General features: G+C 42.1%; 1 long non-coding RNA gene across 4 annotated transcripts in view; it reads left to right on the top strand.

Moving 5' to 3' along the window:
* The window catches only part of LOC112546720 (uncharacterized), a 96,834-nt gene that overhangs the window by 65,745 nt on the left and 13,835 nt on the right, over window positions 1-17,254 (top strand). For 3 of the 4 annotated variants that reach the window (XR_012903430.1, XR_012903431.1, XR_012903429.1), the window contains exons 3-5: window positions 10,069-10,141; window positions 11,645-11,760; window positions 11,904-11,995. This is a non-coding gene — a long non-coding RNA (uncharacterized LOC112546720). The remainder of the gene's footprint in view (window positions 1-10,068; window positions 10,142-11,644; window positions 11,761-11,903; window positions 11,996-17,254) is intronic. The other variant, XR_003090435.2, reaches the window with a different exon arrangement.

The raw sequence follows: 17,254 nt of genomic DNA on the forward strand, positions 1-17,254 counted from the left end.
GTTTAGCGCAGTTCTCTGCACGTATGTACAGATCACAAAAACTACCACCACGTTTTCCACTAAGTGGCATCTTTGTAGTGACTGCCATGTTTCCCTCTTTCCAGAATTATTTACATGTGCATATTTATGTGTGAAAGAGAATTAGTGTTGTCAACTCAAGTATCAGAGGGGTAGCCATGTTAGGGTATGTCGTTTTTCCAAAAAAACTTCAATTATGTCCATACTGCAATTGCATTCTTTTGAAAAAAAATCAAAAGAACAGAGGGTTTTTTCCGATATTGGTAATCCTCTTTCTAAGAGGAAGAAGCCTTTTTCGAAGGAGCTCTTTTGGAAAATGGCGTGAGTGGACGAGGAAGAGGGAGTTCTTTCAAAAGAGGAGGAAAGAGGAAAAAGCACAGGTACCCTGGTGGCCATGCCGTCCATAGTAATCACAGCTGAAATGCAAGATAGTGTCCATAAGTGTGGACGCTATCTTTTGAAAAAGCAGATGACTTTTTTTATGCACTTTTGCAGTGTGGACACTCTCTTACGGAAGAAGTTTTTCTGGAAGATCTCTTCCGGAAAAGTTTCTTCCAAATGAAGCCTGCAGTCTAGACATAGCCCTAGTCCATAATAGAAAAAAACTTAAAAAACAATTTTCAGCAGCACCTTAGAGACTACCAAAAAATGTAGATGGTATCATGAGCTTTCATGGTCACAACCCTCCCAAGTTTATTGGGAAAGATTTAATCAAATAGTGGGCATCAGGATTCTTGGCTCAGCAGATTGTAGAGTAGTAAGTACAAACAACATAACCAAATGTAACACACTCATCTTTGAGTCATCTGCTGGGAGTGAATTTGGGATATCTGGATGTAAAAACTATAAACCGCTACAACTTGAACTAAAGAACCAGCTTTCTTAGAAACAGTTAGCAGAGACTAACTACTACATGTGGTTTGTTACTAAACACAGAAGCAAATAGTGTTATTGTGGGTTACAGAAACACCTAATTTGGTGTTTTCCTTCTGAAAAATTATGTGCAAAGAGGATCAGATTTGGGTCCCATTAACAGCTCTTTTGAACTGATTTTAGTTATTTTATATTGAAATAAGTGAATGATAGTTACCCTGATAGATATTCAAAAATAACAGACAATGCAAAAGTTAGAATTAGAACTCTTGGTCTCTCAGGAATGCTGAAGTCAAGATTTTTGTTCCCAAGATTGTATGAAGGCTGGAGGTTTTGCATCATTGCCAAATTGCTTTCAGCAAAAGCAAAAACTGCATTATCCCAGAAGTGTAGGACTGGAAGTGACCTTAATAGGTCATCTAGTCCAGTGTTTCTCAACCAGTGGTACAAGTACTCTCAGGGGTACTCAAGAGAAGTCTGGGGGGAGGAGGGGAGGTACGTCAACACAACTGAAATTTAGAGAAAACTAAATTTTTGTTTTAAGTTTTACAGCACTTTATTATTTTTTGTACTTTTTACACCCAAAAATTTAATCACTCACCCGGCTACAATTAAGTTGTTTAAACAAATGTGTTGCAATGGTAGAAAAAAAATTTGTGTGTCTGAAAACTGTAGGTACTGGGGGTACTTATATATATATTTTTAAAAGGGGGACTTTATAAAAATAAAAAGGTTGAGAAATACTGATCTTATCCACTCTCCTGCAATCAAAGCAAGATTACATAATAACTAGACCTTTCCTGACAGGTGTTTGTCTTTCCTGTTCTTAAAAACCTCCAGTGTGGGGGATTCCACAACTTCTCTAGGCAATTAGTTCCAGTGCTTAACTATCCTGACACTGGATAGTTTTTTTCTGATGTCCAATCTAAACTTCCCTTGCTTTAATTTAAGCCCATTGCTTTTTGTCCTATCCTCAGAGGTTAATGAGAACAATTTTTCACCCTCCTCCTTGTAACAGCCTTTTATGTCTCTCAAAACTGTTATCATGTCTTTCTCCCCACCCCAGACATTTCTTCTCCAGACTAAACAAACTTATTTTTTCCAGTCTTTCCTCACAGGTCACCTTGTGTACACTTGTAATCATTTTTGTTGCCCTCCTTTGGACCTTCTCCAATTTGACCACACCTTTTTGTTAGCGTTGCTAAGTAAGTTTGCATTTCAGCTGTTTGTGTAGCATTTGTTCAAGGATAAATTCAGAACTTCATACTTTCACTAAAATCTTCACTAGATTTGTTGAAAAAAATGATGTTTTTGAATTGGTGGTGCACCTTTCCTTGTACATTTTAATGGCTTAGGTCCTAAACTATGCCAAAAGTGTCACATTCCCACTAAGAGCTATTTTCTACACTGAATGCACCATCCACTCCTCCATCTTCTCTGTTAGGTGAGTAGAAGCTGCTGAATCTATTAGGATAGCTCCTTCAGCACTGCTTGGCAAGATAAATAAGTGGCCCTCACTTGCACCACTTGAAGCTACTGCCAACTCGGGACAAGAAATTAGAAATAAAACCCCATATCTAAGTTAAGGAAATGCTGTGTCTTTATAGAGCATCTTCCATTTGAGACTCTCAAAGCGCCTTACAAACTATTGGATTAAGCCTCACATGGGATAACAATAAACCCCTGTTCTCAGATGGACAAAGCAACTTGCAGTATATTATTACACAACACAGTTTCTGATTCAGGAATAAACCTTATTTTCTTGTCTCCCTTCCTCACATATTCTTTAACCTCTGCACCGTCTGACCAAGTATGTTGAGTGACCGAGCCCAAGCACTCGTCCCCCCCGCCCCCTTTACTCAAGACATTTTAGCTTATTGGGGACATTAGCAACATTCCAAGTTTAACATAATGCTCCTGGATGGATCATCAGATGCAGGGATCAAATGCTGAGAACAATAGATCTAAGAGAGTAAGTCTGGACTTTCTAAACTGAAAGATCTAGTCCTGTTAGAGACTGGACCACATGGTAGTTTGCACTAGGCGAACTATTTCTCCTAACCAACAAATCTCAACTTGGGATTCAACTCAATTCATATTCCAAGGTGCAACACCACTTATAACTCAGTACTCCAGGTTGGTTAGTGGCAGTGGCAATTAAACCGAGAATCTCTGGATGTAGAAGTTTGAACCTCTGCTTGCCCACGCTAAAAGAGACTTTCCTCACCCAAAGGCTGTAACAGATTCGCAAACCTCAGTGGCCCACAGGTTAGAGAGCCACACTAAGTGTGGACTGCATAAGGCTAGGCATACAGGGAATTATGTAAAAACGCTGTGCTTCAAGGATGATCTCAAAAGGAAACATATCTGCACCACAAGGCTGTCTCCACCACTACGAAGGGTGAAGAATAGTTGTATGCCAGCACCTACGTGCAATGCAGTCCCCTTCAGCATCACCAGACCTAGCTTAGGAAGGGCATCATGCATATTTAATAAAAAATAAATCCAGGGCACATCTTGTACAGTTTCCAGGATTCAACAGACCTCTAAAATAGCCACCAATGCTGTGCAATTTCCATTTCCGTTCTGACAGGATTTAGGAGCTGGACAATGCAGCAGAGAATTCTGGCTGATCCAATCTGGGTTCTGAAATGCAGCATCGCTGTAATGTAACTTACTCAAAGGTATATTTTTAATTGTGAATCATTGGAAGGAGCAGAAGTATTGTTTCATTTTTGTGGGTGAGGCTGCCTAGAGAAATAACATTTAGCTCAGATTAAACCTATGGCCATAGAACTTTAGGTCATAAGATAGAGACACATTTTAAAGTGGTTTTTGAGTGAGATGGGGGAAGTGATAGATATTAGTTTACTGTAGGTTGTGGGCACAATTCAGTTTCACTTGAGCCCTTTACTCATGTGAATTATAAGTTATGATTGTTAAGAAGACAGAATGGAGGCCTTATGCTGTTTTAGAGACCATATTATCAGTGTACTTCCAGATAGGACTACAACCACAAGGGGAAGTCAGTCATAGGTTCTAGAAAGCTTCAGACAGTTGGCAGTCATACTGCAATCCCCCTAGTGAATGCTTTTCAGGTTGTACTTTGATCCACTGCTATGTCTCACATACTCTTAGGCTGGCGAGGGATAGGTAGAGTCTGGGCCAGGAGTGGGCAATAATTTTTGATGGTGGGGGGCCTACTCTCAAGAATTTGGTAAGTGGTTCCATGATATAAATGGAGGTGGTGCAGGATCTGGAATGGAGGTTAGGTGCAGAAAGGAACTAAGGGTAGGGGATTGGGATGCAGAAGGAGGCATGGGGTCTGGGAGGGAGTTTAGATAAAAGAGGATTGTGACTTGGGGCAGGGAATTGGGGTGCAGAAGCAGATGCAGGATCCGGGAGAGATATAGGTGTAGGAAAGGATTCTGATGTGGAGGAGGGGTGAAGGAGGGGGTGCAGTATCTGGGAGAGAATTGTGAACTGGGACAAGGGTGCAGAGGAGTTGGTTTATGAGCTGGGGCAGGGAATTGGGCTGAGAGAGTGACTAAGGAGCCAGGTGCAGGCTCAGGTTGGGAGGTACTTACCTGAGGCGACTCGTGGCCAGCAGCCTAGCTGGTCACTCAGGTAGGCTCCCTGCCTGCTAAGCCCTTGCACACCTCTCAAAGTGGGTGGCTATGGGGTCCATGTTATTGCTGAAAGCCACATGCCGTTGGGGGGGAGGAGGGAGGAAGCACAGTACTCTGCCTGCACTGCAAGCACAGCCCAGGCAGCTCCCATTTGCTGATTTTTGGCCAATGTAAGCTGCAAGATTGTGCTGGAGGTGGGGGCAGTGCACAAAAGATCCTCTCCCCCAGGCATGCAGTGCACAGAGAGCATGAGACCCCCACAGCCAAACATTTTGAGTAGCATGTGGGAGCACATGGGGGCAGTGTGTGGGTCGGTGATAGGATGGATCTAGCAGTTTGGTGGGCCAGAAGAGGCCCACAGGCTGTATTTTGCCTGCCTATGGTCTGGGCTCTGCCTCAACCAGTGAGCCTCCACATTCCTTTTCAGTGTCAATCCTCTAGCATCACTGCCTGAAAGATAGGACTCTGCAATCCAAGAGCCCACATCCTGAAATTAGGGTTAGCTCTGCCAAGCCTTCTCAATGGCTCTTGCATGTTCCCAGAGCTTCACTGAAGCTATGGTCCCGAAAAATTACTTTGTTAAGGATACTTTGTATCCTTTGTTAAGAACAATGAGAGAGTAAAAGCAAAGGAGACACAGACTTAGCAAAGGAATTTCTAAACCAATCATACCTTAAGTCACAAAGGACAAGACATACACAGATCTAGGGACTAATAATAAACACCTACTGACAAAATCTTTCCTCCCATGCGCTTACTATTCAGAGAGTCTTGTGGGTCTCAGTCAATGACCTTTAGGAAGTCCAGGGCTCTTTCTTATTACCTGCACAGTTCTGGTTCTTCTTAAATAACCAGTGAGAGAGACTTCACTTTGTAAAAAGTGACCCTCCTGAGTGGCTTCAAATCACTCATCAGGTATTTTGATGCTTTGATTACAAGCCTGCCTGGGACAACTGGTTCCTTAGAGGACAGCTAGCCAGCTCATTGCCCTAGGAATTTGAATGGAAGATCATCCAGGTTAACAATTCCTGATTGCTCCCCATTGTTAGCCCTCAGCTAACACCTCCTGGTTAACCAAGATGGACGTTCAAAAAGCAATAGTGAAAGTGCAGTGTACTTTGTCGTCAAAATGGTGTTCACAAAACAAAATAGGATTCATAGTTTGATATAGACATACTGTCAGGGAATTAAAGAAGTGTACAATGCCCCAGACTTTGTCGTCTCTTTGGCCTGGCTTACAAGGCTGAATTTATAAGCAATGCAGCCATACTACCAAGCCCATTATTCCAGAATAAGGGGCTACAGAATTCGAACTCTGTGGTCCTGCTTTTCATCAGGAATAATGTTATTCCTAAACTTGTAAATCCAAAATACCATTAGTGTGGATATTTCAGTGCCGCTTATTCGAACTAACTGGCCTCCAGGAGGTCTCCTGCAGCTCCCCAGAGCGCTTCCTGGGACTCTGAGTCCATGGTAGCATATCCACATTAATGGAGCCTGCCTCAGACTACATTTGATTCTTCCCTGTAGTGAGAACACAGAACTTCGAAATTGTAAAATCAGATGCCAGAAGTCAAATTTAGTGAATTTGAAACAATCTCTTAGTGTAGATTAGGAGGCCTTTGGGAGTCCCCCTATTATTTCATAGGCTCTTGGCTTACCTTTTTATGAGGGCAAGTCATGTGGCTACCTTACTTCAAGACCAGCCTTTCTGGGCACAGTGCACCCATTGCTCATGAGGGCTTTAAAGAAGTCCAGTAAGTTCAAACTCCTGCCATAGATTTTACTCCTTCAGGGAGTATTGCAGCCAGTATCTGCAGCATCACAGTAGACAAGTCAGCATTTATTAGTCAGCTATAGTACAGTATTTAAGAGTGCAGGTTTGAATGGTAAAGCAAAGCTTAAGTCAGCTTGCCCCACAGTGCTCTATAGGCTCCATCTTCTGTCTTCTTGTGTCTCTCCCTCACTGTGTGTATCTGCTTGGGTAGCAGGAAATTTAAAACATAGCCTGTTCACACCTGGCCCCTTTGTCCCAAGTTGCAGCCTCTGCTGTCTTCCTGGCTGTGTCTACATTGGCATCCCTTTTCGGAAAAGGGATGCTAATGAGACACTTCGGAATTGCAAGTCCGCAGGGGATTTAAATATCCCCCGTGGCATTTGCATTTACATGGCTGCCGCTTTTTTCCGGCTCGGGGTTTTTGCCGGAGAAAAGCACCAGTGTAGACGCGATTCTCCGGAAAATAAGCCCTTTTCCGGAGGATCCCTTATTCCTACTTGAAAGTAGGAATAAGGGATCCTCCGGAAAAGGGCTTATTTTGAAAGTAGGAATAAGGAATCCTCCGGAAAAGGGCTTATTTTCCGGAGAATCGCGTCTACACTGGCACTTTTCTCCGGCAAAAACCCCGAGCCGGAAAAAAGCGGCAGCCATGTAAATGCAAATGCCGTGGGGGATATTTAAATCCCCCGCGGATTTGCAACTCCGAAGTGTCTCATTAGCATCCCTTTTCTGGAAAGGGATGCCAATGTAGACACAGCCCCTATGTTTAGCTTGCCTTCCTTTCCCTGTCACCAACAGCTAATGTTTGGTTGTTGGAGCTTCCATTGTCTCTTCAGGACACTGCATTCATTTGTGTTGATTCCAGTTAGTTTTTGAAAATATAACAAGTTCCAAGCCAGACAGGCTTACTACCAGTCTCCTCTGGAAGAAATTAACCCCTTCAGACTCAATAGGTTTCAGTACAAGTTGAGTAGGAAAACAGTCATGCAAATTGTTTATATCAATATTACAAAACTCCTATTTTCTCCGCACAGTTACAGACATACACTATCCTGTCACACAAGTGAATAGGCCAGACATGCCTGATATTCTAGCATATGAACCAACCTCCATTGAAGTTAATGTGAGTATTTTCCATGGATTTCAATGGGCTTTGGATCAGGTTATTAGTATGTATTAGCTGTAATAGTGGCTTGATGCAGTCTCTTTACAAGATGGTACAAGGGCATATAACTAGGATACTGAAATACAATTAAGAAATAGAAAATGTAGGATGAATATTGGGGAAAAAAATCCTGTCAGTGAGATTTATTAGGCTGTGGAACAGTCTCCCTAGGGAAGTAGTGGAAAGCTAGTCACTTGGGACATTAAAAACTAGACTAATCAAAACACTGGCGAATATGCTCTAGGGAACATGCCTGCACTGACAGGCGGATGGACTACATGACCTAATACTGTCAGAGGCGGCTTGTCTGTATCAGGATTCAGAGGATAAGACTGAGCAAGTTATTTGTTCTCACCCTTCAGAAGAGCCTTAGGAATTCCCGAGTAAAGAAAGGCAGGTCTGAGAATTATGCTTGAGGGTACAAATTCTGAGTGGCCAAGAAAATTTGCCTGTAAAACAGCCAGCAACTGTGAATGGGGTCACAGAGAGAGATCTTGCGGAGAATGTTGAAATCCATTTTTTAAAAACAACATGTAATTTTTTCTTGTAATTCTTGCCAAATTATGAAAGAAAAGGTGAAGCATTTTAGATGACTGCAAGGAGAAGGAAAGAGATTAGACCAGAAGAACTTTGAATGTTTCATGAGAATATTTCTCTTCCCCCACTATCTTTTGAGGTTATAGCAAAAGAGCAAGAATCCCTCACTGAGAAGGATCCCTGTCTATTTTTGAGGTTTTATTAGTTAATGAGTGGAAATTAAACACAGAGGAAAAATGATAGCCCTTTGTCTGTGGACATTATCAGTCCTTTTGTGCTCTCTCTGCATGGAACTAAACATGACTTCAGGCTTTTCAGTGACAACCCACTTCCTCTATAAAACGTTAAAATGTTTCTTCTCCCACCCAACGCCTCCCCAAACTTTACCATCTGTTGGCTATTGAACATGTGATTGTCATCTCAGCCCAGTTCCCAGTCAATGTTTTATGAAAAATTTATGCCTTATGAAAAGTCCCCCACAATTGGCACCCCTGTTGGTAGTCTTAGCATAAAGGTTGAAGAATGACTGAGTACTGAAACTGAATATCTTCACATACATCAATGGTCCTGCCATCTCAGGTGAGAGGCACATTAGCAGAGAGTATGAAGAGGAAACTTGAACTATAACTGACAGACTTTGCCTGCTCTGTTGATCCAGACTTCATGCTTCAGATCTATCATTCTGGCACCTTTCACTAGTGGTTAATTAACTCCGAATTTAAAAGTAGTCACCCCTGAACATGGCTGTAGCTTCACTGTCTCAAATGGAGTTCACACTGCATAAAAACAAACACACAGAACTATTCTAATAAATCATCTGCAATAAACACAAGGGGTGGAAAAGGAAAATGGCTCAAAGACCTTTTTCCTTATATAACCCATTAGCCATCTCCTGCTCATTATTTCTGTTTGAAGTTTCCCATAAACTCTGGAACTCATTAAGTTATGCAAAACTCAAGATTTGTTGTCCATTTACTAAAAGCTAGTTGTCTCCATCAAACACAGTTTTCACCACTGTTGCTGTTTTGATGTGAGCTACAGACATAAATAGGGTCATCTCCAGCCACAGAGGGTGGATGTTTAGTTTACGGCATTGAGGTTAAGAGTAAAAGCATGTGACTAAGAGTGAAAAACAGAGGATCCTTTGTATACATCAAGAGTCCTGAGGCAAAACAGAGAGGGAGAATGCTGACAGATTTCAATGGGGAAAGAAAAGAGACCATTATAATTCTAGAGAGACAAGAATTAAATCATTTAGGAGAAATCAAGATTTAAAGACCTTTCAAATGGAACATTTATATTGTTGTCAGACACTTAATTTTGTTAAAGGGACAGACAGACATCAGGACCTCAAAACAACAAAAGGCAATGCCAGTATCAGATGGGAAGAAAGTCAAAATAGTAGGGAACACTCAGCAGCAGCAAGTGTTATAATAGCAAGTAGCTATTAGCCCTGAACTATCATCCACTTTTTAATTCAAATCCCTGTTGGAATGAAGCACATTTGTTTTCATGCAGCATTTTAATGCTAACTAGCAATATGTGTATGTTTATATAGAGTCTGCCATTTTCTGATGTGCCACTTCATTCTCCAATCATGTGGTATTGGACATGTATAGGATGCACCCTACCTTGGAATGGAGGCTCAATGGGGCAGGAATTAGCATGTATATATATATATATAATTATTCAGACAGAGACTGCTGTCCTGACTAGCCAGAAAGGAGGAAATAGTTGGCAAGTTATCTCTGTTCCACGTCTGAGGTGGAAAACTGCTTGGCTTGTGTGACACGCCCAAAAGCAAAAGAGCCTGGTCACTTCTATTGCACATGGTTAAAACTTTCCCTGGCTGGTTGTTTTTTTGTTGTTGTTTGTTTGAATGAGATAATGCAGTTGAACTTCTCCCATTTTAAGCCATTATTTCCCAGTCACTTAGATCTGTTTAAAAAAATGACTTTTTGGAACACTCCTCTCAAAAACCTTAAATAAAAGGCACTTAGCGCTACACCAGAAATAAATATATTTTCTAAAGTATCTTTTAAATACTAATCTATTTCTGAATTATTCAGGTGTGAAAGCAGACTTTGAGCAGCTTTCATATATATCAAGCTCAGCAAGGACAGGTACCTTTTCCATAAAAAGGTATTTAATTTTGTAATTTTTTGGATGGTTAATCAGTAGCTTTTCATCTTTTAACTTCAGCAAAAAGAGGCACTGGAATATAGTGCTTTATGTATCTGGCTGTGTAACAAGAGAAGAACTTTAATCATCAGAACAGTGCATATATTATAATTGTATTTCATTTTAAAGAGAGGCTGAACACTTCTTAATAAACAGTTTTTCCTGCAGTACTAACTAACCCAACTTAAATCTCTTCAGTAAAGTGTGCCATTTAAAAGTTAATGGTATGAAATCAAAGTACATTTTTAATGCTGTTACTATGGTGCTGATACTTACTAGGAAGCATACATTACAATTGCTCCACCACGTTACAAGTTAAGGGATAAAGGACACTACCCCTCTCCAATTTTGATTAGTATGCACGTTTGAGTCTAGTCAGGATCTGAGGAGAAAATCTCCCAACTTGTTGATGATCCTAATGGGAGTACTCCAATGCGTAAGAGCATCTTGGATTTGGTTTTGATGCTTGAGCCAATCATCTCTCTTCACCCCCAATGTATACAATTAAAAACCCCTCACTTGGCTGCAGTTTGATAACTACAGGCTGCGATAGCATCTAATTTCATAAGTTAAGAAAGGCTGGGTTTACTCTTTTGAGAGATCTCCAAGGAAGGTTTGTGTTCCAGCCATTTGTGCACCAGTCTATGTTTCCTGTTAGGTAAAAGCTCTTTCAGCTGTTCCAGCTATGTGTCAATGCTAACACCATACAGTTCGTTTTTAAAGGCCACATTTTGCTTTAATAAAAAAATTATGGAAAAAATTAAGATTTTAATCATCCTAGAGTCAGGAAATTCAGAGTTAATTCCCCCAGCTGCATCAATCTTACCTCTGTCCCCTTGTGCGAGTGTATTACAATAAGCTCTTTCATAATCACATGACATTGGGCAGGGGACACACTTCTCAGCAAATCTAATACAATGAAAAGAAATTGTACTTTTTGTCTATAATTTTAGATATGCATGTTGCTTTTCATATTACTGCATACATCATGTGTTCATGGAATGAAAGACTCTATTGTAATGCATACACCAAAACAAGGCAACTTAACATTGGAGTGGGATCATTAACTCAGTTTCCTAAACCTTTTGGAGATGAAAATCTCACTAGTAACATTGCTTTAATGGGGTGTATTAAAATTATTAAACACATACATTGTCCCATTTTTGACTGGTTACATTATTCAGGGGAGACATTTCTTCCAATCATTTATAGGAACTCAGTTAAAATTGAATTCCACCAAAGGGGTACACATCAGGGTCCTAACTGTAAGTGTGCATTTACTATCATTCAGGAATTTAACTTTGCAGCTGTGGCAAGGGGATGCATTACCATCTGTAATGACTTGGGAAATCTGTACAACTCATTAATTCTGAGAGAAATTATGAATTGCTTATGCATCTTTATCCAGCTGAAAACTCAATTTTAAATGTGATCCTGTGTCTTTTATTGTCTTTTCACCTCCAGGTGGAACCAAAACTCCAACAGCAATAGGGGCAAAGGCCTAACAAGAGAGGATTGTTAAACCAAGCTGGTCCCCTACCAAGGAAAGACAATGGGCTGGTTTCTATGCTAGTGAGCAGGTTTGTCAGGGGAAGGTTACCTTGGTAACAAAGGCCAGGCAGGGATCTGTGACTGTCCAGAGCAGGCCATCAGACAAAGGGGGCTAAAAGTGATAAGAGGGCAGGAACTGCTTCACTCAATGACCATTTTTCTCCTGTGTAAGAGAAAGGAGAAGCAATTAACCCTACAACATGCAGAGGCCTGATGAGATCATCTCTCCTACAATCTGACTACAATTGGTACCCCTGGGGACAGGTAAAAGAGTGAGGAGCATTGTGCAGTGAATGTTTGTTTTCTAAATGTCCTACACCTGTCTATTTCTCAGGTGATTAAGTAAAGAAATAATGTGTTTGATTCTGGTCAAAGAGTCTGTAAGAGCTATATGCTTCACAACTGCAATGTGTCTCTGAGGCTATGTCTAGACTATGGAGTTTTTCTGGGATACTGGAGGTATCCCGGAAAAACTCTGCTGCATCCAAGGAATGCATCTGCTCTTCCAACATTTTTTGCGGAAGAGCAGACACGCTCTTTCAGAAACCCCGTCTTTCTCATGCCAAGAGGAAGAAGGGCTCTTCCAAAAGAGGAGGTTTTTCTGAAATTTGGCCCACTGTACACGGGCCAAATTTTGGAAAAGCCTCTTCCGACAAAACTATCGGAAAAAGGTGTGCAATTTGCGTAACTTTTTCTGATAAAAAGTGGCAGTCTAGACATAGCCTGAGAGAGTTAAATGGTAACTCAGAAAACACTCATTTTTGCTGAGCTTCCAGAAGTATATGAGCTACAGAGCAGTCAGAAGGGTCAGTGTTCCAGGAAGCTTGACATCAGTGTTCAGCTCTCAACCAGGGGATATGAGAAAGACGGCCTTTACCTCAAGTACAGGAGCGGCCCGAGGCGGGCTGCGGCAGCTAGCGCCCCAGGTGGAACGTGCGATCAGCGCCCCCGCCTGCACAGCCGTCAATGGAATGACGTCATCGGGCGCCCTGTTGAAGGCGGCACCCTAGGTGACGGCCGAGTCAGCCTATAGTCACGGGCCGCCCCTGCTCAAGTATGTGTCTAGGGGCAGCAGCTCAGCTCCAGTCAGGTTCTGGAAACTTCCACCGACAGCAGTTCTGGGCCTCTGGGCAGAAATCTGTGGGCCCCCTGCTTCTCTGGCTAGGCCAGGGCCACAAACCCTGCCTCCAGCCTCACAGAAGCCCCAAGCACACTCCCCTTTGCCAGAGGAGGCCTGAGTCAGCCCAGCCCCCCACCTGTTTGGAAAAGCTCTAGGAAAGATATGCCACACCGTTCCTCTCTTCCCCGGACCCAATCTATCTACTTTGGGCAAAGCCACAGAAGTGTTTCTTGATTGAAAGACACTTTTGACACACTTGCAGGTTCTGGGCCCAGTAACTCCACCCTGGAACCTGTAAGGGGCATATCAAAAGCCTTTTTCCATCAAGACACACTTTGTGGCAGCAACCCGGGGTGGGGAGGGGGGGAGGAAATGTGTCCGCAGGTCTTTTTAAATTGCTGGGCCCCTGGGCAGTTGTCTCTTTTGCTCCTCCAGTGGCAGGCCTGATACCATCTTATCCTCCAGAGCCACTACTCATTTGTATGAAATATACATAATTAGTAGTAGTATAGACTGGAATCTTCCTTGGTACATTAACAACTGTAATTGTAGTCATCAATAAAAGCCTGCAGCTGATCAACTTTGATTGAGCTTGCCTAGAAAGTGCAGAGAAACTGCAGTCAGAGGCTCCTTTTTAAATACTTTGGTACCTGTTCTGAAGATACATTTTACAGCTTTGTGGAGGGAAGTGGATGCTTTAGCCATGCAGTTCCTATTAGCAACAGTTTTGGAAAGCCTAGTGTACCATGGTGAAAACTTAGCCTCTAAGGCTTCATATTTTATAATTCAGTCACCAGTGGGCTGGGACATACCTTCCTCCCTCCCCCCCATACAATGACAGAATCTTAAAGGAAAATCTTGGTTTAGCTGCAAAGGTTGGTAAAGGCTAGGTAACAGGGAGTATACCGAGTCTGGAACCTGGGTGCACTGTGGCTGCACTTCCCAGGGGTTGTTGGTACTGGCTCAGGCCCGCTAATGTAGTGGTTTACAAACTCTGGGTTGTAAACCATTACTGGTTCATGGAATGTCAGGCACTGGGTCACATTGCTGCAGGTGGTGAGGTGTCAAATGGGGGTGCTAAGGCAAGCTGCCTACCTGTCCTGCAGTGCAAACTGCACTGCGCCCCAAAAGAAGGCCCAGCTCCTAGGAGTGTATGGTGGAAGCACACAGGACTCTGTGCACTATCCCTGCCTCGAGCACTAGCTCCACTCTCCCATTGGCTGGCAACCTGCTGCTGGCTGCTTCTGGGGCGCAGCATGGTCTGCAGTGCCAGGAGAGGCAGGAAGCCTGCCTTAGCACCCCTGCTTCCCTGCTGACCAGGAGTTGCTCAAGGTTTCACCCCATTGTGCTCCAGCCCAGACACCCAAAAGCCTGAACCCCCTCCTACACGCCAAAGCTCTTATCCTCAGTCCCACCCAGAGCCCACACTCTAATCAAATTATGTTGGGCACAGGCATGAACAATTTTCTTCAATTGGGTGATAAGAAAAAAAACAACTTACTTTCACCTTTGACTAAATTACAGAATTGTTGGTCAGTTTGTGAAGTTTCAGGTCACTATAATGGAGTGTCATACAGTGTCATACAGCCATTAAATCATGCAACTGAAGAGAATATATAGCATTTAACAATTTTATTAAAAAGTGTACCAGTTATTAGAAAAAATTCCAAGTATTAAAAAGCACCAGAGAGAAAGCACAAAGCAAATATACTGCACAGATACAAAAAAGGAGCTATTCCCAGTCACCACCACTACAGGCAGGAGTCCTGGAGGCACACAGCCAAGATAAACAAAATGCTACATTCTCACTGGGTCTCAGTCCATGGCAGAGAGGGCATGTGCACTTCAGGACTAGTCTAGACAAAGATTTCACAGGAGAGCATCGGCTGCACTTCTTCAGCGGGAAGAACGTAAGATTCATTTAGTATGGACAGGCTCCATGAATGCATAAGAGCATTTTTAACAATATACTGAGAATTTCTCTCCTCTTCATCCCTTTGACTCTACAAGGTAGCCACTGGTGGCAATTAATTACTTCAGTGTTTAAAAATGATCTCTGACAAGAGTAGAAAAGTCCAATGGAAGATGAAGCTGCCCATCGAATACAGTATGCTCATCTATGGATCTTTAGAGAGAAATTGCAGGGGGGATCTGTATATATTGCTATCATCACAGAAGGAGAGGAAGAGGATTTAAGGGGGGGGGCAGGGAAATACATGTCCCAAGTTGTAGGGGCATTTTTTAAAGTAGTCTTAATTTTGGGTACCCAAAGTTCATATTTAGTATCAGGGTTTTCAAAATCACCTCTTTTGGGTGCCTTTGGAAATACCCCACTAGGAACCTATGTAGTAAGCACCCATTTAGTAAGATCTTGGCCATGTTTGTCTTCATACAACTATAACACAGTGAGAAGAGAGGGGTATTACATCCTCTTTCCACACTCAACTTTTCCTTTCCTAGTAATCTAACCAAACTGGAGTGGTCTTCTGAGGGGTACAGGCCTACATTTGTCTCTCTGGAGCTGAGGAATGTGGCGATGCTCTCCTGAGGATAAATCTGCAAATCAGGGAGACTCCACTTGATTTTTAAAGATAACTTTATACATGCAAATTTTCATAATAAAATTTAAAACAGTTTAAAGACCTACCCTTCCCATCTCCTCCCTCCATCCCCCAAAGGCAGCAAATAGTCTGAAGACAGAACTGAAAAAAAATGGCTTTTTAAAAACTCCACAGATTTTAGTTTCACTTCCCAGAAACCAACTTCCAGCATGGGATTCAGAGGAAGAGATCCTTCCTTCTGTGGGGGAAGGGGTTGTGAGTTGTGGAAGAAAGAAGGGAGGATGTTAAGACTGCATTTTTATATAAACACACACACACACACACACACACACACACACACTATTACATTCCAGTGCATTTGATGTGTTTGGTCTTTTTCTGCTTTTCCTTATGGGTAAGAACTAAGTTGTGTGCTACCTGTGTGAACATGTACAAAACCAAAGAAACAATGACCATAAAAGCTTTTTAAGAACTGTAAGAGCTCTTGGACAATCTCTCACCAATTCCTTGAGGTATTTTTTTAAATTTCCGAAACAAATCAAAAGCAACAGAGAGGTGTATTTTTTTAAATGATCACAATTTAAAAATAATATTCTCTGAAATGGTTATGAATAGCTTTGCTATCAACTCGATACTCTGTAGCATTTGACAAACATGCAGAACTCCCATTAATAGGCACTGAAGAGTTTAATCAAGAGCATTATAGGGCCTCTAGTTCATGAGCTCAAAACATAGTCATATGAGCCTTCCCTTTAACCAAAATAGGACTGTTAGTAAAACCACCCCTTGAATGTACCTGATATGTTCCAATATTACCACTTCTACCCCATTCACTGGAAAGCATAGTAGGTGCTACTGAAGATCAACAAAGGAAGGGTTAAAGTGAATCAAAGTGACTTTGCAGAGTTTAGACTTCAGGTTGCAGCAACTGCCTAGAGCCTTTATTTTACCTCCAGCTAGTTTATTAGAATCCAGAACCTGCAATTTCCCAAAGGGAAAGGGCAACCTTCCTCTTCCCATGAGCCAAATTCATCTGTGGTGTAACTTCATTGATGGAAATGGAATTATACTGGTATGAAGTGGCATCAATGCATCTAAATCTGGTTACATCTCAGATGATTTTTATTCAGCCTTGGTTCAAGCACAAAGGAGCTTCCTCTTCACCAGCCCAGTGTGGATATAGGCACAGTTTAAAAAGGAAAGGTTGAGGAGAACATTTCACTGAAGGGCCAATTTCTCAACTAGAATTCCAGCCGTCCAGAACATTGACAAATATTAAGCTATGCTTCAGATGGCAGCAGAAGACAGGCATACTTGTTACAATGGGAAAATTGCAATAGAATACAATACCCCCTAGAAACTAACAAAATGATAGCAGTTAATACATGCAATAAGAAGTCTACTGCTAGCACCTTGAGAGAAGCCTGCAGTCCAACATCCATTTCCAGTGTCAGCCCTTTCTATTGGAAGTCCATTCCCTTGTCTACCTCCATTTTATCCTAGCTATGGCAGTTTGCAGCTAACCTTGGGCAATCACTTCGTGAATTACTGGCTCAGCCTTCATGAATTGCAGGAAACAAAGTAAGATAAACTAACATCCACTAACACCAGGCTAAAAGGATCCAGGTATGGTTTGGGTTATAAGAGACACAAGGGAGATATTGAAATAAATTCTCTCCTCTCTCAGGTCAAGAATGTCAGGATCAAGCCATTTTGGCAATCATGGAAAGGGAGGTGTACTTCAAATACAGGCAGTCCCCGGGTTACGTACAAGATAAGAACAAACCTACAGTCCCTAAGTTGAATCTGTATGTAAGTCGGAACTGGCGTCCAGATTCAGCC

Source organism: Pelodiscus sinensis, chromosome 4 (assembly GCF_049634645.1).
Source record: "Pelodiscus sinensis isolate JC-2024 chromosome 4, ASM4963464v1, whole genome shotgun sequence".
NCBI lineage: Eukaryota > Metazoa > Chordata > Testudines > Trionychidae > Pelodiscus > Pelodiscus sinensis.